This window comes from Loxodonta africana, chromosome 7, assembly GCF_030014295.1.
Source record: "Loxodonta africana isolate mLoxAfr1 chromosome 7, mLoxAfr1.hap2, whole genome shotgun sequence".
Taxonomy (NCBI): domain Eukaryota; kingdom Metazoa; phylum Chordata; class Mammalia; order Proboscidea; family Elephantidae; genus Loxodonta; species Loxodonta africana.
This window is the reverse complement of record NC_087348.1, coordinates 9,640,313-9,662,113: the sequence shown is the minus strand read 5'-3', so window position 1 is coordinate 9,662,113 and position 21,801 is coordinate 9,640,313. Positions and strand designations below refer to the sequence as shown.

At 39.9% G+C, this 21,801-nt stretch overlaps 1 long non-coding RNA gene across 3 annotated transcripts in view; it reads left to right on the top strand.

Annotated features, from left to right (window-relative positions):
* LOC111753183 (uncharacterized) overlaps positions 1 to 21,801 on the top strand; it is a 53,905-nt gene that overhangs the window by 28,983 nt on the left and 3,121 nt on the right. The window contains exons 4-5 of one of the 3 annotated variants that reach the window (XR_002788070.2): positions 464 to 2,555; positions 2,651 to 8,650. This is a non-coding gene — a long non-coding RNA (uncharacterized LOC111753183). Of the gene's footprint in view, positions 1 to 463; positions 21,359 to 21,801 lie in introns of those variants that run through there. The other 2 variants (XR_010322407.1, XR_010322406.1) reach the window with 2 other exon arrangements.

The window sequence follows — 21,801 nt, the reverse complement described above, 5'->3', positions numbered from 1 at the left end:
CCCACCAAAATATGTGTTAACTTGATTGGGCCATAATTCCCAGTATTGTGTGGTTGTCCTCCATTTTGTGATTGTAATTTTATGTTAAAGAGTATTAGGGTGGGATCGTAACACCCTTATTAAGGTCACATCCCTCAACCAATGTAAAGGGAGCTTCCCTGGGGTGTGGCCTGCACCAACTTTTATAATACAAGAGACAAAAGGGAAGTGAGCAGAGAGTGGGAGACCTCATACCACCAAGAAAGCAGCACCGGAAACAGAGCGTGTCCTTTGGACCAGAGGTTCTTGTGCAGAGAAGCTCCTAGACCAGGGAAAGTTTGATGACAAGGACCTTCCTCCAGAGCAGACAGAGAGAAAAGCTTTCCCCTGGAGCTGACACCCTGAATTTGGACTTCTAGCCTACTAGACTGTAAAAGAATAAACTGCTTGTTGAAGCCATCCATTTGTGGTATTTCTGTTTTAGGTAACCAAGACTCTCATTATTTGCTCTGGGGGAAACCAGTCATCATGTTATGAAGACATGCAATCAGCCCCATGGACAGGACCATGTGTCAAGGAACTGAGGCTTCCAGCCAACAACCATGTGAGTGAGCCACATGGGAAGAGGATCCTCCAGCCCAAGTTAAGCCTTCAGATGACTAGTCTTGGCCAACATCTTGACTGCAAGCCTCATGAGAGATTATGAATCAGAACCACCCAGCTAAGCTGCTCCTGAATTCCTGACCTACAGAAGCTATGAGATAATAATTTTTTTTTTTTAAACCACAAAGTTTTGGTGTAATTTTTATGCTGCGACAGGTGTCTTTGATAGAGAGAGGAGCAATCAGAGGGTAGGCTTCCACCTGGTTGTTCAGGGACCCAGGCTCCTTCCATCTTGTGTCTCTGCCACCCCCAAGGAGCTCTTGGAGTTCTCTGGAGATCTGCATTTTGCTGGGAGTCAGGGGAGTAGAGAGTGAAGCCAATTGTAAGGGAGGGAGGTTTTCAAGGGCCATGCCTGGTAATGAATAATAAAAAGTAATGGCAAATGAGATAAGGAAGTGATTTTAAGAGGAAATAAAAAAGATGACTGAAGAGTAGGGGGGAGGAGGGGAGAAGGGAATAAGGATCAATGCGAGGATCCTTTAGCCTGAAAGTTTCGTGACTTAGTTATCTAGTGCTGCTATAACAGAAATACCACAAGTGGGTGGCTTTAACAAACAGAAATTTATTTTCTCACAGTTTAGGAGGCTAAAAGTTTGAATCCAGGGTGCTGGCTCTAGGGGAAGTCTTTCTGTTTCTTTTGGCTCTCAAGAAAAGTCCTTGTCTCTTCTGAGCTTCTGCTTCTGGGCGATCATCTTGTGGCTTGGCATCTATCTTCCCCCATCTCTGCGTGCTTCCTTGCATGTTTAATCTCTTATATGTCTCAAAAGAGATTGACTTAAAACACAACCCTACACTGTCTCATTAACACAACAAAGAAAACCCATTCCCAAATGGGATTATAACCACAGGTATAAAACCAAACCAAACCCGTTGCCGTGGAGTCAATTCCGACTCATAGCAACCCCACAGGCCAGAGTAGAACCGTCCCATCCAGGTTTACAAGGAGCAGCTGGTGGATTCAAACTGCTAACGTTTGACTTAGCAGCCAAGCTCTTAACCACTGGGCCACCAGGGCTCCTCCACAGGTATAAGGGTTAGGATTTTCAACACATATTTTTGGGGGACACAATTCAATCCATAACCAAAACAAAAACAAAAAAACCAAACCCATTGCCATCAAGTCAATTCTGACTCATAGTGACCCTATAGGACAGAGTAGACCTGCTCCCATAGGGTTTCCAAAGAGCAGCTGGTGGATTTGAACTGCCCACCTTATAGTTAGCAGCTGAAAGCTTAACCACTGTGCCACCAGGACACCACTCAATCCATAATAGCTAGGGTATATTTAAGGAAACATAACAGAAGCCAGGTGACTGGGGCTTGGAGAGCGAGGCTAAGAGCCGCAGAAAATGAGTCTGAAGAGGCGGTCGGATCTCAAAGGTTTTAGGGTTCATATTAGGGGCAGTGGGAAGGCACTGAGAGGTTTAAGCAGTGGAGCAGATGTGCACTGGATGAAATCACCGTGGCCACAGTCCAGAGATGGACAGAGGAGGAGGGGAGCAGGATCAGAGCAGGAAGTGGTCAGGCAGCTGACTGGCAGCCAGGGGAGAGATAATGGCGGCCTGCTCTCGGCTGGGCAGGGTAGATAGAGATGCTGAGGATGCAGAGGTCCTCAAAGACACCACTATCCCAAATTTTATTATTTTAAAACTCATTATTTTGCTCATAAACCCAGGTGGTTATTTTCTTATGAACATGTTTACAAAAAATGTTCAAGCTAAGGATGGAAAGGATTTGCCTCCTCAGAGCCACCCTGACTGCACTCCAGATAAACTCCCAATATTTAGAGCCCATATCAACCCCTGGCTCAGATGACTTTTTACCCACCGCTGCCCCGCTGCTGTTCTCAGCCCTACGGGTATGATATGCACCGTGGGATATTTCACTGGGCACAGCAAGATGCACGCTCTGTGGTAAGATGATGCAAGATTTCACCTCTGATCTGTTAAAGGTGTTTTCCAATTGCTGTTAAGTCCATTCTGATTCATGGTGACCCTATGTGTTGCAGAGTAGAACTACACTCCATAGGGCTTTCATGGCTGTGACCTTTCGGAAGCAGATCTCTAGAGCGTTCTTCTGAGGCACCTCTGGGTGGATTCGAACTGCCAACCTTGCAGTTAGTAGCCAGGCACTTAACTGTTTTCACCACCCAGGGACTCCTTGTTAAAGGTATAAACTACATGAATTAAATTTTCTAATAATATTAAACTAACCTTACATTCTTTGAGTAAATCCAAGTACGTCATGATGTGTTATCTTTTCTATATGTTACTAGATTCAGTTTGCTGATAATTGTTTTAGGATTTTTGCATCTCTGTTTATGAGCTATATTTGCCTGTAATTTTTCTTTCTTACGCAGTCTTCATTAGGTTTGGGATCTAGTATGCTACCCTTGGAAACTCTGTGGGGCAGTTCTAATCTGTCCTATAGGGTCGCGATGAGTCGGAGTCGACTCGACGGCAGTGGGTTTGGTTTTTTTTGGTTATACTACCCTTAAGACAGCTGTGGGGGATGGTCCTTTTTGTTATACACTGGAAGCATTTGTACATGATAGAATTATTTGTTCTTTGAATGTTTGGTAAATCTTACAGGTGGAGCCATATAGTTGTGAAATGTTCTTTGTGGTTAAGATTTTTTTCTGCTGATTCAATTTCTTTAATGTTATAGGGCCAATCAGGTGTTCTATTTCTACTTGAGCCAGTTTTTTTTTTTTTTTTTGAGTCAGTAATATTTTTGTATGAGGATTTGTCCATTTTTCACATGAATTTTCAAAAGTTGTCATAAAATTGATCATAATATCCTCATTTAAAAAATTAACATCTGTAGTTATATTTCCTTTTGCATTCCTGTGATAATTAGTGTGCCTTCCCTTTTAAACAATTATTATGGATTAATCATACCAGAAGTTTGTCAATTTTTTTGGTCTTTTCAAAAAGCAAAATTTGACTTTTCTGATTCTTTCCATTACATGTTTTCTATTTTATTAATTTCCACTCTTAACTTTATTATTTTATTCCTTCTACTTTCATTAGGTATTATTTTGCTGCTCTTTTTAAATGTTACATATTTTGAAATAAAAGATTAACAGACTTACAGAAAGTTGCAAAAATGATGCAGAGAGTTGAGTATACCCTTTACTCAACTTCTCTTAATGCTAATTTCTTACGCAACCCTGGGACAGTTATTGAAACTAGGAAATTAACATCCGTGTAGTATTTTTAACTAATCTAAAGGCCTTGTTTTAATTTTTCCAACAGTGATTTTTTTTTTTTTTTTCTGGTCGAGGGTCCAATCCAGGATTCCAAATTGCATTTAATTGCTGTATTAGTTATCTACTGTTGGGTAACAATTACCCCAAAACTTAGCAACTTTAAACAGCAAACACTTATTATCTCAAACTTTCTCTGGTTCAGGAATTTGGGGTAGCTGAGTCGTTCTCATCCAGGGTCTCTGATGACGTTATAATCATGATGTCACCCAGGGCTGCTGTCATCTGAAGACTTGACTGGGACTGTAGGATCTGCTTTCAAGACAGTTCACTCACATAGCTGTTAGCAGAAGTTCTCAGTTTCCCACCATGGGGCCTCTCCATGGTAATGCTTGAGTGGCCTCATGGCATGACAGCTGGTTTCTCCCAGGGACAGTGAAACCTGCAAAGTCTTTTATGATGTCATTTCAGAAGTCACACTCTGTCATTTCTACAATGCCCTATGGGTACACAGGTCAACCCTATTCCGTGTGGAAGGGGGACTACACAAGAGCATGAATACCAGAATGTGGGTGTCATTGAGGAGCCATCTTGGAGGCCGGCTACTACAGTTCTCATGGCTCCTCAGTGTCTTCCAACCTGGGACAAATTTCTCTTTCATGAACTGGACACTTTCAAAGAGTACTGGCGAGTTATTTTGTAGATGTCTCTCCATATGGATTTGTCTGATGTTGCATAATGATTAGTTTGCATTTATTCATTTTTGGCAAGAAGACTGTAGAAGTCACGCTGTGCTCTCTCAGTGCATCGCATTGGATGGTGCTGATGTCAGTATGTATTATTACTGTGTTATTAACTTAGATCACTTAGCTAAGGCAGTATCTGCCAAGTTTCTCCACTGTAAAGTTACTCTTTTTTCCCTTCGTAATTGTAAATCTTGTGGGGAGCTACTTTGACCTATGCAAACAACTTGCTTCTCATCATACTTTTATCCACTAATTTTAACATCCTTCAATGATTCATGCCTGCAATGATTATTATTGTAGTGTTTGCCTAATGATGATTTTCTATTTCCATCATTCCTCCTACTTTTATTTACCAGATTTCTTCTGCAAGGAAGAGCTGTCTTCTCAACCCCCCGCCCCAATTTACTTATTTATCTGCTTATACCAGTATGGACTTGTAGATGTTTATTTTATTCTAAGAGTAATAATCCATTACTATCATTATTTTGTTCCTCAAATTGTCCCAGCTTTGGCCCTTGGGAGCTCCTTCCAGTTGGTGCTTGTCTTTTGATAAGACTTTGATGGTAATTTGATATGTACCTCTTGTTTCCGAAACCCTTGTGGCATAGTGGTTAAGAGCTATGGCTGCTAACCAAAAGGTCAGCAGTTCAAATCCACAAGGTGCTCCTTGGAAACCCTATGGGGCAGTTCTGCTCTCTCCTGTAGGGTCTCTATGAGTTGGGATCCCCTCAGCAGCAGTGGGTAGTGGTGGTGGTGACTCCTTATTTCTTTCTTAGCTTCTTTTAAATTTTATCTATTTTGTTGTTGTTGAGAATATACACAGCAAAACATATTCCAATTCAATTGTCTCTACATGTACAATTTAGTGACATTGTTTACATTCTTTGAGTTGTGCAACCATTCTCACTCTCCTTTTCTGAGTTGTTCCTCCTTCATTGGGGCCCTGGTGGTGAAGTCGTTAAGAGCTCGGCTGCTAACCAAAAGATCAGCAGTTTCAATCCACCAGCCACTCCTTGGAAACCTATGGGGCAGTTCTAGTCTGTCCTGTAGGGTTGGTGTGAATCCAACTCAGTGGCCATGGGTTTTCCTCCCTCATTAATATAAACCCACTATCCTCTAAGGTTCCTATCTAACCTTTCAAGTTGCAACATGTCCCCCTTATTTTTTTTTTTCTGGTTCAGCTGATATTTTTTTTCGTAGACTTTCTTGATGAAGAAAGCAGTGCATAGATTTACATTCCAGTGGAAGTTCCCTATCTTCTTCTTCTTTTTTTTTTTATTGTGCTTTAGAGCAAATTAGTTTCCCAGCCCCTTATTTTTTGAGCACTTCTTTCTTTCTGTCACCACATGATGTTCCAGACTCATCTTGTATCATCTCAGTCCCAAGCCTGAAATGCACCATTTCTCCAAAGATCCCTGGTTCCTTTTATTGGAGAATGGAATTTAAAAACCAAGATTTAAGTTTTGAGTGTGCCCATTGCTACTGGAGCGTAATCGCCTCTAGATCATCTCAGTGGTAGAGGAAGAAATATATGCATGTATATACACACAGACACACACACACATCTGTTTATTCCTGTATCTGTCCATCTGTATATACACTAAAACCGTGAGTTCATAGTTATACCTCTGATTCCAGTCCAGCACCACAGAGTTCATTCTAATTTTCCTCCTTTCCTTATTTGTGACTGCTTTCTCTGACAGTGAGAAACCTGGCTTTCATTAGCCACAACATACTGTATTTTTATGCAAATAACACACGCATTATAAGTTTTTTTGCCAACCTCCCCCCCACCCTGGCTATTTTCATAAGTGCACTATGCTGCAGGTTATATGGAGGGGGGTGGATTACTTATGTGGTTGTGTTATTTGTGAAAACATACAGTAGTAATGATTTGTTCAATATAAGTACATACATGAAATAGTTTCAGAATTTCTACCCATATCTCCTTGAGAAACAAATTTACTAATTAGCGTATAATACTTGTGTTCAGTGTTTACTAATTAAAGTAGTTTTATATTTTGCCTTAAAGTACATAGTCAAAATGCCATTTTCCAAAGTTACTTAAGTTAGTTATTTTCTACCCCACTCCCTCCAGTGTGCTTTGTTAGTTTTAATACAGTTTGGTTCATGTATTACTATTTTCCTTTCTGGGCCATCCCACACACCCTCCTAGCTGAATTAATTAATTGATTTTGGGGGGTAGGTGAAACATTACCTTGGGTCTAAGAGTCAGAGGTGTACAAAAAGGTGGACTCAGAGAAGTGTCACTCTTCCCTCACCTCTTCAGTCCCAGCCCCATCCCATGATTCTTTCTGCCTCATTCTTACCCACCCCATATGGGTAATAAACGCCATTTGTTCTGGTTTATCCTTCCTGGATTTCTTTTTGCACAAATGAGCAGATAATATGTATATTTTCTTAAAACCTCTTTCCTCTTACGTGAAGGATAGCATAACCAGAGCTGCTTTCTTGCACCTAACAACATATCCTGGAAACAACTCTCTGTCGGTTAATAGAGCTCTTCCTCATTTTTCAGAATGCTGCATCGCATCGTACTTCATTGAGTGGGTGCACTTGAGGGTATTCATCAATCTGCTAGCATGCGTAGTATGTAAAGGCTCTCTCAATAATTTGCAATTATTAATACTTTGTGAGTAATCTTGTGCCTACGTATTTTTATACCATTGGGAGTGTATCTTTATGGTAAATTCCTGTAAGTGGGATTGCTTGGTCAAAAGCAACATCTAAGTATTTCCGATACATGCTAAGTATTTCCAAATTTCCCTACAGAAGGGTTGTGCCAGTTCCCCTGGCAATATAGGAGATCTGTTTTCCCACGGTCTCGCTGACAGAATGCATTGTCAGCCTCTTTAATTTTTGCCAATTTGATGGGTGAAGGAAGGGATTTCAGGGTTTTAGTCTGCATTTCTTTAGTTGCAAATGAGTTTGAACATTTGTTCATACGTTTGAGGGCCATTTTAATATCTTTTTTTTCTGTTCATATCTTTTCCCCTTTTTTTTAAATCAAGGCTTTGGTCCTTCGTCCCTCAATTTGTAATAGTTTTTCCTATATCAATGATAACATGTTGTAAATATTTTCTTCTAGTTTGCCAGGTGTCTTTGTGGCATCTAGGGTGTTTTTGTCATGCAACTTTTTTTTTTTTTTCATTTTTAGTGAGTCAAATGTATTAATCTTTTCTTTTTATTGTCTCTGGATTTTGAATTACAGTTAGAAAGCCTTGCCTACTCAAAGGTTAAAGAGGAATTCACCCATATTTTCTTCTAGTACTTGTTTGGTGGTGTGGATTGAATGTGTCCCCCGAAAATATGTGTTACAAATCCTAACCTCTATGCCTGTGGTTATAACCCCATTTGGGAATGGGTGGTCTCATTATGTTAATGAGACCAGATAAGTGTAGGGTGTATCTTGAGTCACTCTCTTTTGAGATATAAGAGATTAAACAAGCAAGCCAGAGAGCAGAGATGGGGGAAGAGAGATGCCAAGCCACATGAAGATTGCCCAGGAGCAGAAGCTCACAAGAGTCAAGGACCTTCCTCCAGACCTGACAGAGAGAGAGAAAGCCTTCCCCTACAACCGGTGCCCTGAATTTGGACTTCTAGCCTCCTAAACTGTGAGAAAATACATTTCTGTTCATTAAAACCACCCACTTGTGGTATTTCTGTTATAGCAGCACTAGGTAACTAAGACATATGGTTTCATATTTTACATTTACATCCCTGATCCAATTAGAGTTATTCTCATGTCTGGTTTTTTAGTGTGAGGTATGGGTCTAATTTTATCTTTGTCCAAATCTTTGCATAGTTGTCCTAGCACTATTTATTAAGTCTGTCTTTGGACCCTTGAGTTGAAATGCCTACTGTGCTTTTTCGTATGCTAAATTCTCATGTGTGCTAGAGTCTATTATTAGGCTTCTAGTCCATTCCACTGGTTTATTTGTCTACTCATGCACCAGCACTGTGTTAATTATAAAAGGTTTTATAGTGTGTTTTAGGAGTCCCTAGGTGGTGCAAAAGGAGCTCTGGTGGCACAGTGATTAAGTGCCCTGCTGCTAACCAATAGGTTGTTGGTTCAAACTCACAATTGGCTCCATGGGAGAAAGACTTGGTGATCTGCTTCCGTAAAGATCACAGTCTAGGAAATACTATGGGGCACCTCTACTCTGTCCTATAGGGTCACTATGAGTCAGAACAGCACACAACAGCAACAACAGGTGGTGCAAAATAACTGCAAAAATAGGCTCAAATATACCATCAATTATGAGGATGGTGCACGACTGGGCAATTTTTCATTGTGTTATACATAAGGTCACCATGAGTTCACACTGACTAGACAGCAACTAACAACAGCAAAGGTGGTATAAACAGTTAACTTGCTCAGCTGCTCACTGAAAGGTTGGAGGTGCCTTGAAAGAGAGGCTTGGTAACCTACTTCCCAAAAATTAGCCACTGAAAACCCTATGGACCATGCGTCGGAATCAGCTTGGTGGCAGCTGGTTGAGTTGATAAAAAACCAAAAAACAACGCAACCACAAAAAAACCAAACCCACTGCCATCGAGTCAATTCTGACTCATAATGACCCCATAGGACAGAGCAGAACTGCCCCATAGGGTTTGTAAGGCTGTAAATCTTCACGGAAGCAGACTGCCACATTTTTCTCCCACAGAGTGCCTGGTGGGTTTGAACCGCCGAGTTTCGGTTCACAACTGAGCACTTTAACCACTGCGCTACCATGGCTCCTTTAATATTTCACACAGTTTTTGAGCACTGGGAATCTGGGAGTGGCGTAGTTGGGTATTCTGGCTCAGGATCTCTCGTGAGGTTGCATTCAAGCCATTAGCCAGGACTGCAGTCGTCTCGACGTTCAGCTGAGGCTGAAGCCTGAAGGATCAGCTTTAAGCTCAGTAATGTGGTTGTGGACAGGCCTCAGTTCCTCACTGGCTGGAGATGTCAGTTCCTCCCATATGGCCTTCTCCATGGGACTCCTCACAACATGGCTTCCCTCAGAGTGAATGATCTAAGAGAGAGCCCATGATGGAACCTTTTTTAACCTAGGAGTGACATATATCACTTTTTCTGTTTTGGTCATACAGACCAACCTTGGTATAATGTGGAAGGGGACTATACAAGGAAGAGAATACCAGGACGAAGGGATCATTAGGGGCCATCTTGGAGGCTGGCTCTCAAATCTTTCTTCTTAGTTCCGTTCCTCTTCCCCCACCCAGTATCTTTCTGGCTAATCTTGTATGTTTGTTTTTCCATATGACCTTTAATATCAATTTGTCTAATTCTATAAAAAACCTTGTTGGTATTTTTATTGGGATTGCATTAAATCTATGACTCGATTTAGGAAGAACTGACATCTTCATAATGTTGAGTTTTTCTTTCTATCCTAGAACACTAGGCTGATGCTCTGATAGAAATTAAACAATTTTATTGGAAGAATAATTTCACTTTGAGGAATGAAGAAATATGTGCTCAATACAGACTGCAGCGCATGTTCTGCTTTGCAGGCCAAACAACGGGATATTTAACAGACATAGTAAATAAATGCAAATGGTTTCACATTAAAGGGGTTGCAGGGGAAGGAAGGAAAAATTTACAAGGGGTTGTTAAACTACAAACTTTCTTAACATCAATTTAGAGCCTAACACAGATCTCTTATTCCTGGTATAGTTTGATTAAGGAAATATTTTTAAAGTGAAACACATATTTTTTTTTTTTTTTTCTTTTACCCACCTTTATTCTTGTCTATAGATTTACTGTAGTTAATTTAACCAATACAGTACTCTACCGACAGATATTCAGGCTGTTCCTTTCACTTTTACTATTATAAACAATGAATGAGTAAGTTTTTATATGTCATTTTTCACATAGTGAGTACATACAGTAAGTCCTCGGGTTAAGAATATCTGAATTATGGACAGCCCATACTTAAGAACAGACTGCCATAAAGTCTATTGCATTAAAAACAAACGCATGCACTACTCTGTGCTGCTCATGAAAACATTGTGTGGTTTGGAAGTGTTTGTTTTATATGCATAAACCAAAAAACCAAACCCAGTGCTGTTGAGTTGATTCTGACTCATAGCAACCCTATAGGACAGAGTAGAACTGCCCCATAGAGTTTCCAAGGAGTGCCTCGTGGATTCGAACTGCTGACCTTTTGGTTAGCAGCCATAGCACTTAACCACTACGCCATGAGGTTTCCTTTTCCACAGTAGGTTTTGCATATTTCTTGTTAAGTTTTTTCCTAAGTAGTCAATCTTGTTTGTTACTGTTGTAAATGAATTTTCTGTCATTACATCTTCTAACTGGCTTGTATATATGTATATAAAGACTATTAATTTCTGTGTGTTAACTTTATATCCTGTCAACTTAATGAAATATTTATTGTTTGAGTTAGTTTTATCACTATTCCCTTGGGTTTCATAGGCATACTAAGGAGCCCTGTCAGAATCGACTTGACAACAATGGGTTTTGGGCAGTGAAGTGGTTAAGTGCTTGGCTGCTAACTGAAAGATGGGTGGTTTGAACCCCCCAGCCACTCTGAGGAAGAGAGATGTGGCAGTCTGCTTCTGTCATGGATTGAATTGTGTCCCCTAAAAATATGTGTATCAACACCGCTTCAGTTCTGTAACATGCGCTTAGTTACAGAGGCCAGCACTATTCAATGCAGGTGGGAACTGCACAATGGTGTGAATACCAGGAGAAAAGAATCCTTGGAGTACCTTCAAAACTGGCAACCAAAGGTTGGGTCTTCAAGAAATAACTATTACGTAAAATTCTTCGATTCCTCCTAGAAAAAAGATGTTGAAAAATGCAAAAATTACGCTTTTTATCATCTTTTTACGTAAAAGTAGATAATTATACAGTAAATGGTTAACAATATGGTATGTCTTCTGGAATGTTAAGATGGTAAGAGAGACTAAAATGATAAATTCCCATGATTTCTATTTAAATGTGTGTGTGTGTGTGTGTATCAATCTGGCTGGGCCATGATTCCCAGTATTGTGGGATTGTCCACTATTTTGTCATCTGATGTAATTTTCCCATGCGCTGTAAATCCTATCACTATGATGTTAATGCAATGGATTAGGGGCAGTTATATCGATGAGATATACAAGATTAGGTAGCGTTTTAAGCCAATCTCTTTGAGATAGAAAAGAGTGAAGCGAGCAGAGAGACACAGGTACCTCATACCACCAAGAAAGCAGCACCAGGAGCAGAGCACATCCTTTGGACCCAGGGTCCCTGTGCCAGAGAAACTCCTAGACCAAGGGAAGATTGATGGCAAGGACCTTGCCCCAGAGCCAACAGAGAGAGAAAGCCTTCTCCTGGAGATGATGCCCTGAGTTTGGATTTCTAGCCTACTAGACTGTGAGAGAATAAATGTCTCTGTTAAAGCCATCCACTTGTAGTATTTTTGCTACAGCAGCACTAGCTATCCAAGACAGCTTCTGTAAATATTAAAAAAAAAAAAAAATCTGTTGCTGTTGAGTCAATTGCGACTCATAATGACCCTATAGGACAGAGCAGAACTGCTCCATGGGGCTTCCAAGGACTGACTGGTGGATTTGAACTGCTGACCTTTTGGTTAACAGCCGAGGTCTTAACTACTGTTTCACCAGGGCTCCATCTGTAAATATTACAGCCTTGGAAATCCTATGAAGCAGTTGTACCCTGTCCTATAGAGTTGCTATGAGTCAGAATCTATTCTACGGCAACTGGTACTGTCATATCTGCAAATAGAGTTTTACTACTTTTTTTTTTTTTTTTAACCAATTCTTACCATGGAAGCAGCAGTCCAGAAATCAAATGACGTATTGCATTGGGTAAATCTGCTGCAAAAGTCCACTTTAAAGTGTTAAAAAGCAAAGACGTCACTTTGATGACTAAGGTGCGCCTGACTCAAACCATGGTATGTTCAATCTCCTTATTTGCATGCAAAAGCTGGATGATGCATAAGGAAGACCAAAGAAGAGTTAACGCCTTTGAATTATGATGTTGGCGACGAATATTGAATATATGATGGACTGCCGGAAGAATGAACAAATCTGCCTTGGAAGGAGTACAGCCAGAATGCTCCTTAGAAGGGAGGATGATGACACTTCATTTCCAGTACTTTGGACATGTTATCAGGAGGGACCAGTCCCTGGAGAAGGACATCATGCTTGGTAGAGTAGAGGGTCACCAAAAGAGAAGACTACCCTCAATGAGATGGATTGACACAGTGGCTCCAATGATGGGCTCGAGCTTAGCAACAATTGTGAGCATGGCACAGGACTGGGCAGCGTTTCATTCCGCTGTACATAGGGGTTGCTATGAGTCTGAGCTGACTTGATGGAACCTAAAGAAAACATACCTCTAATTTATTTCTCTTATCTAATTGCTTTGACTAATATACCTAAATGTTGAATAGCAGCAGAGACAGCAGGCATCCTTGCCTTGTTTCTGAACTTAGTGAAATGCCTCTAGTGTTTCCACTTTTAGTAAGATACTGGTGTTAAGGCTAAGTTAAATATGTAATATACATATAACTTATACACATAATATAATATAATCATATTGTTACCAATTGCCAACCTGACACAATGGGTCCTTGTCTTTTCCCAAGTAAGAATACGCGCAAAAGAAAAACTTTATCTCCAGCAAGCTTTATTTTGCTTGGGTCAAGCAAAAGGAGTCACTGGGGATCTAAGCCTCTCCAAAAGACTGACTCGAAAAGGGAAGCAAGGCTAGGGCTTATATGGGTTCAGTGGAGACAACAGGGTAATGACTATTTAGTGGGCTTCTTTCAAGGGGCAGGTACTTCTCAGAATGGCGGTGTATGTTAATTAGGTTGCCAGGCATCTGGAATCTAAGATGGAACCCGCTGATATTCAGGATGGAGTCCTCTCGGCAGCCCTTGGCATCACTTATTATGGGATATAGAGCACACACACTTGATCTTCGGCACTACATGGCCATCTTCCAAGGGCTAAGGAAGGTCAAACAGCAGTCACACTCTGCTCCTCTGGGCATACGAAGCCTGCAAAGGAGGAGGGGACTAGAAAGACACTAAGAAGGAGATAGTAATTCACAGGCTGCCGCAATCCTATCTCATGTTGACAGGGTAGGTTCCTGTTTACCCAACTTCTAGATGATAATATTTTAAAAAGCTCTTTTGTTCAGCCCCTGCCCCCCCCACACACAGTTAACCTTATCTGTCTCAATATTGTCATGAATTGAATTGTGTCTCCCTCCAAAATATGTGTGTATATCCTAACCCCTGTAGTGGTTGTAATCCCATTTGGGAATAAGTTTTCTTTGTTATATTAATGAGACAGTATTAGTGCAGGGTATATCTTAAATCAGAAACCCTGGTGGCGTAGTGGTTAAATGCTACGGCTGCTGGCCAAAGGGTCAGCAGTTTGAATCTGCCAAGCGTTCCTTGGAAAATCTATGGGGCAGTTCTATTCTGTCTTATAGGGTCGCTATGAGTCGGAATCGACTTGACGGCACTGGGTTTGGTTTTTTAGTTTTATATCTTAAATCAATCTATTTTGAGAAATAAAAGAGATTAAACAAGCAAGCAAGAGAGCAGAGATGGGGGAAGATAGATGCCATGTCACATGAAGATCACCAAGGAGTCAAGGAATTGAAGCTGAAGAGACAAGGACCTTCCCCCAGAGCCAACAGAGAAGACTTCCTGTAGAGCCGGCGTCCTGATTTCATACTTCCAGCCTCCTGTGAGAAAATAAATTTCTGTTCATTAAAGACACCCACTTGTGGCATTTCTGTTATAGCAGCACTAGATAACTAAGACACATAGTAAGGAAGTATATCTTGTAAAAATGGCGTAGTGGTGGAGGGCTCTGACCTCTTCTAACTTCACCAGGCGGGGAGAATCATTACCAGCATCAACAGCCCAAGGCTGATTCCTCTGAGGCAGAGGTCAGACACACCTACTCTCTCCAACCTTTTTAACAATTCTGACACCAAGTGTCCCCGCCTCAGCATTCTCTACTCCTCTGCTGGGTTCAATACTTCATTGCAATGGGCACACAGAACTCACAGACCATACTCACAGTTATGGGATTTATTAACGAAGTGACAAGTTACAATTCAGGTTCAGGAACACTCAGGATATAGTTCTTCCATCAGGATAGCCCTCTTCACAGCTGTGCAGTAGCCAGGCTGGCCTCTCTCTGGCCTTCGTCCCCTAGGGCCGAGGCTGGGTCTCTGGCCTGCTCTGGCAAGTGTTACAAAGCTCTTTTAGCTCTGCTGATAAGTATTCAGAGGCACCCCACTCTGCCCATAAGCCTTCTTCTTGAAGGCACTCAGCTTTTCTCCCTCACTCCATGGTTCGGCACACCCACCGCACAGTCTCCTGGTTCTACTGCCTCTGCTGCTACCACTTCTTACCATCTCTCACTGTCTCTCCAATGTTACAACTCTCTCTCTCTGTCTCCTGGGTCTAGGGCACTCCCAGCACTGGGACCCCGGGTCCAAAAGACATGCTCCACTCCCTACTCTTTCTTTTTTTATTGTGCTTTAGTGAAAGTTTACAGAGCAAATTAGTTTCTCGTTAAACAATTAATACACGAATTGTTTTGTGACATTGATTGCCAACCTCGAGATGTGTCAACACTCTCCCCTTCTCGACTTCAGGTTCCCCATTTTCATTTGTCCAATTTTCCTGTCCCTTCCTGCCTTCTCATCTTTGGTTTTGGGCTGGCGTGCCCATTAGTCTTATATACATGGTCGAACTACCTGTGTTATTTTTTGTTTACAGGCCTGCCTAATCTTTGGCTGAAGGGTCCCAGCTGTTTCTTGATGGTTGTCAGGTCCCTTCTTTGCTCTCAAATTGGCTCTCTTTTAAGCTTAGTAGGATGGCAAAACTAGCCAATCCCCTCCTTAGGGTTCCATACACCTTATTTGCATGGCTCCACCCCCACAAGGGTGCCATGCACCTTATTTTCACTATTAGAAATGCTGCCCAATCCCCTTGATGGGCCACAAGAAGCTTATTTGCATAATTCCACACAATCATTGTGTGAGAGTCACAAAGACTATGGCTAACCCATTGACCCATTGTCATAGAGTCAATTCTGACTCATAGTGACCCTATAGGACAGAGTAGAGCTGCCCCATAGAGTTTCCAAGGAGCGCCTGGTGGAACTGCCAACCTTTTGGTTAGCAGCCGTAGCTCTTAACCAATATGACACCAGGGTTTTTGGCTTTAGACTATAGCTTGAAGGGCCATATTAAGTAGTTCACTGCATCGCATCTCTCAATTCCTACTTTCTTAAGTATTTTCATCAAGAGAGGTTTGAATTTTATTTAAGGCTTTTTCAGCATCTATGAAGATATATTTTCCCATAAATCTATTAATATGGTTGTGATATCAATAGATTTCCTGATATTGAACCAAACTTGTATTTTTGGAATAAGTCACACTTGGTCACGGTGTATTGTTTTCTTAATGTGGTGCTGGATTCTGTCTGCTAATATTCTATTTAGTATTTTTGCATCACTATTCATGTATGATATCATTGTGCAGTTTTCTTTTTTATACTGTCTTAGGTGTCAATATTATGATTGCTTCATAAAAGAAATAAGAAAAACTTTTGTTATATATATACAATAAAATTAAAAAAAGAAGAAATGGGAAGTTTTGTTTCACTTTCGAAATTCTGGGACAAATTTATAGAGCAAAGGGACTATTTGGTCTTTGAAGATTTAGAAGGCATCCCCTGTAAAACCATCGGGGCCCAGAGTTTTTTGGTGGGGTAGTTCCTTAATTGACTTTCTCCACTTTTTTTGTTATTAATATTGGTCTGTTTAAGATTTCTAACTTTAAGGGGTAAATTTTGCTATTCTCTATTTCTCCAGGAAATCATCCATTTTTCCTAGGTTTTAAGATTTATTTTGCAAGGTCAGGAGTCTCTTATAATTTTCTAAAAACATTTTTATGAAGGTATAGTTTGTATATCATATAATTTATCTATTTAAAGTGTCCAATTCCATGGTTTTTAGGAAATTCACGAAGTTGTGAAACCATCACCGCAATCTAATTTCAGCACATTTTCATCACCCATCAACAATCCCCATACCTATAAGCAGCCGCTCCTCCTTCTCTCTCATCTACAGCCACTGACAACCACAAATCTACTTTCCGGCTCTATGAATTTACCTATTTTGGACATTTTGTAGGAACGGAATCATGCAATATGTGGTCTTTTGTGACTGTCCTCTTTCACGTAGAATGTTCTCGAGATTCATCTATGTTGTAGTATCAGTACTCCATTTCATTTTATGACTGAATAGTATTCCACTGTACAATATACCACAATTTCTGTATGTATTCATCAATTGGTGAGCATTTGAGTTGTTTCCACTGTTTGGCTGTTATGAATGATGCTGCCATGATGTACGTCATGTACAAGTTTTTTCATGAACGTGTTTTCAATTCTCTTGGGTATATACCTAGGAGTGGAATTGTGGATCATATGGAAACAACATATTTAATTTTTTGAGGATGGCCAGGCTGTTTTCCAAAGCATCTGCACCATTTTACATCCCCACTAGCAAAGCACAAAGGTTCTTATTTTTCCACATCCTCTCTAACACTTGTTATTGTCTGTCTTTTTTATTGTAGCCATTCTAGTGGGTGTGGAGTGGTATCTCATTGTGGTTTTGATTTGTTTTTCATTAATGATGAGCAATTTTGAGCATCTTTTTGTGTGCTTATTGGCTGTTTGTATATCTTCTTTGGAGAAATGTCTATTCAAATCTTTTGCCCTTTTTTAAAAATAAGGAGTATTTATATTTTTATTACTACATTTTTAAGGGTTCTTTAAATATTCTGGATACAAGTCCCTTATCAGATATATGACTCGCAAATATTTTCCCCCATTCTGTGGTTTCTTTTCACTTTCTTGATGGTGCCCTTTGCAATAAAAAAAAACTTTTTAATTTTGATGAAGTCCAATTTATCTATTATTTTCTTTTGTCACTTGTGCTTCTGGTGTTAAATCTAAGAAATCATCTCCTAACCCAAGGTCATGAAAATTTACTCTTATGTTTTCTTTTAAGAGTATTATGATTTTAGCTTTTACATTTAGTTCTATGATCCATTTTGAGCTAATTTTTTTGTAGGGTGTAATGTAGATGTACAACTTCATTCATTTGCATGTATGTATTTACTTGTCCCAACACCATTTTATAAAAACACTATTTTTTCCCCATTGAGTGATCTTGGCACCCTTACAGAAAATCAATTGACCATAAATATATGGATTTATTTCTGGAATCTCAATTCTATTTCTGTAAATCTATTTGTCTATCCTTATTCCGGTAAAGCACAGTCTTGATTATTGAAGCTTCCTAGTAAGTTTTGAAATCTGGAAGTGTGAGTCTTCCAAATTTGCTCTTTTTTTTTTTTTTAATATTACTTTGGCTATTCAGGGTTTCTTGCATTTCCATATGAATTTAATAACTGACTTGTCAATTGCTGCAAAAAAAGGCAGCTGGGATTTTGATAGGGATGGCATTGAATCTGTAAATCAGCTTAACAATGTTCAATCTCCTGGTCCATGAACTTGGGATGTCTTTACATTTCTTTAGATCTTAATTCATTTCAACAATGTTTTGTTGTTTTCAGTGTACAAGTTTTGCACTTCTTTTGTTAAATTCATTTTTAATTATTTTATTTTTGATACTAGCGTAAATGGAATTGTTTTCTTAATTTCATTTTTATATTGTTCATTGTGAGTGTATAGATCCAACTGATTTTTTTTATTGCCCTTTTATCCTGAAACCTTGCTGAGCTCATATATCAGTTCTAATAGTTTTTTAGTGAGTTCTTCAGGATTTTCTATATAGAAGATCACGTCATTTACAAATAAAAATAGTTTTACTTCTTCCTTTCCAATCTGAATGCCTTTTTTCTTTTTCTTGTCTAATCACTCTGGTAGAACCTCTAATACAATGTTGAATAGAAGTGGTGAGAGTCGACATCCTTGTCTTGTTCCTGATCTTAGGGCAGGGAGAGGGTTCAGATTTTCACCATTAAGCATGATGTTAGCTGTGGGTATTTTATAGTTGTCCTTTACTTGGTTGAGGAAGTTCCCTTCTATTCCTAGTTTGTGCAGTGTTTCTCTCATGAGAGTGTTGAATCTTGTCAAATGCTTTTTTTCTGTCTATTAAGATGATCATGTGTTTTTTTCCCCTCTATTTTATTAATTTATTGTTGTTAGGTGCCATCGAGTCGGTTCTGACTCATAGCAGTCCTATGTACCACAGAACAAAACACTGCCCCATTCTGCACCATGCTCACGATTGCTGTTACGCTTGAGCCCATTGTTGCAGCCACTGTGTCAATCCATATTCTTGAGGGTCTTCCTCTTTTTTGCTGACCCTGTACTTTACCAAGCATGACCTCCTTCTCCAGGGACTGATCCCTCCTGACAACATGTCCAAAGTATGTAAGACGCAGTCTCGCCATCCTTGCTTCAAAGGAGCATTCTGGTTGTACTTCTTCCAAGGGAGATTTGTTCGTTCTTTTGACAGTCCATGGTATATTCAGTATTCTTCGCCAACACCACAATACAAAGGCATCAATTCTTCATTGGCCTTCCTTATTCATTGTCCAACTTTCACATGCATATGAACGATAGAAAATACCATGGCTTGGGTCAGGCACACCTTGGTCTTCAAGGTGACATCTTTGCATTTCAACACTTTAAAGAGGTCTTTTGCAGCAGATTTGCCTAATGCAATGCATCTTTTTGATTTCTTGACTGCTGCTTTTATGGGTGTTGATTGTGAATCCAAGTAAAATGAAATCCTTGACAATCTTTTCTCTGTTTATCATGATGTTGCTTATTGGTCCAGTTGTGAGGATTTTTGTTTTCTTTATGTTGAGGTGTAATCCATACTGAAGGCTGTGGTCTTTGGTCTTCATCAGTAAGTGCTTCAAGTCCTCTTGACTTTCAGCAAGCAAGGCTGTGTTGTATTAAATTGAATGTGTTTTGTATGTTAAACCAACTTTGCGTTTCTAGGGTAATCCCTCTTAGTGTATGATCTTCTTTTACATGCTGCTGAACTCAGTTACGAGTATTTTGTTGGGGATTTTTGCATCTATATTCATAAGGGATGTTGGTTTTCAATTTTCTCTTCGTGAGATGTCTGTGATTTTGGTAACAGGGTAATACTGACCTCATAGAATGAGCTGGGAATTGTTCCCTCCTCTCTATTTTTGGAAGAGTTGTGAAGGTTTAGTATTTTTCTGTAAATGTCTGGTAGAATTCACCACTGAAGCCATGTGCACCTAGGTTTTTCTTTGTGGGAATTAAAAAAAAAAATTTTTTTTTAGTATAGTTTTAGATTTCCAGAACAATAGAGATGATAGAGAGTTCCATATACTCACCCACCCCAACTCTGGCTGACAATCTCTCTTATTTTGTCGTTCATTCAAGAGTTGTTCACTAGCAGGTGGTTTAAATTTCCAGGGAGAAGTGCCTTTTTGTTTTTGTTAATTTCTCATTTTATTACATTGTGCTCAGTGAATACTGTTTGTAATATTTCTACTTTACTGAACTTATTAATGATTTCTTTGTGACCTAATATATGATCAATTTGTGTGAATACCGTGTCTTTGAATTCAGGGTTGTTTTCTCAGGTGGGGGTGGGGATTTTCCTCAGTTGATGTGTGTTGGATTTTGTTTTCTGATTTTTCGTAATAGCTCCATACGGATCTGTTAAATCTTTTTCCTGTTCATTTTTGTGGTATTGGGGAGTGTTTCAAGATTCCTTGTTGAACAGCACACTCTTATGTCAGTATAGCAAAGTCCAGATTCTTCAGTGGATTGTGTTTGTTTTGGTGGGGGGGGGGAGGGGTTGTGTTCTCCGATTTTTTTTTTTTTTTGGCTCGCTTTTGTCTTGCAGGACCCTAAAATTTGCCCCTTTTGCTTCTTTTCCACTTCTCAACTCAATTACCAAAGGGCATTTCTCGCTCTTTTTCGTCTTTTTTTTCTCTCCCGCCCCATCTCCCCCCCCTCAACGGTCCCCAAGCTATGCATTTCAAAGACTGTCCCTCCAAATCGCGCATGCTTTTAATTCCCTTCCCAGTAGTCTGAGCTCTGATCTGCCAGGGCGTTTTCTTAGTGTTTTCAGACTTCGGAAGGACTTGGTCGTTCCGCTGGTGGCACTAGACAGCCTTAGACCCAGTTGCCAGCTCCCCTCTTCCCTCCTCCTCTGGGGTTAGGTGGGGCAGGAGAGCTCAGCGCTGGGCTTTGGTGTGTTCTCTATTTAGTTACAGTTATTTTGAAGTTCGGCCACTCTGTTTTCACGTCACGCTGAGGGCGTGGCTTTGGCATAGTTTTATTTTTCCCTTGTTGTTCCTCTTTGTTTTGGGGGAAAGCTTGGGAGATGAGGACTCAGGCAGCTGTTATTTTCCTCAGCTACTCGAAGTCCCTTTGGTCTTTTGTAATTCAGCTGGAGCTTGGGGGTCCCTGGATGGTGTGAATGGTTAACTCGCTGGGCTGCTCACCTAAAGGTTGGTAGTTCGAGTCCACTCAGAGGTCGCCCGTTATTAAGTCGGAATGGACTCAATGGTAACTACTCTTTTGAAGATGGAGCTTAGCTCATTAACTTCCAGCCTTTCTTACTTTCTAATATCTGCATTTGAAATCATAAATTCCTCTAAGAATTGTTAGCTGTGTCCCCCGACTTTGACATAGAGTAATTTTCAATGTAAGTATTTTCTAATTTCTGTTACAATCTTTTTTCCTTGACCCAGAAATTATGGAAAACATTTCTTTATTTCAAATACCTAAGATTTTTTTCTATTTATCTGTTCGTTGGAATGTTTAACATAAAACAGAAAAAAAATTTTTTTTTAATTATTTGAAATTTGTTGAGTTGCTTAATGGCCAAGAATTTGATCAACTTTTTTTGAAAATGTTCTGTGATGTTTGAAAACAACACCTACTCTGTATTTGTTGGGTGCAGTGCTCCGTGTTTATCCACAAGGTCAAGTTTGTTAATCATATTCTTCATTTTTTTTATATCCTTGCTAGTTTATTTTTCTGCATGTACCATCAAATCTACCAATACGATTATAATTTATCTGTTTTGCCTTGTTCTATCAATTTTTGGTATATATGTACTTATGTGTCTTTATTGCTTTTTGACTT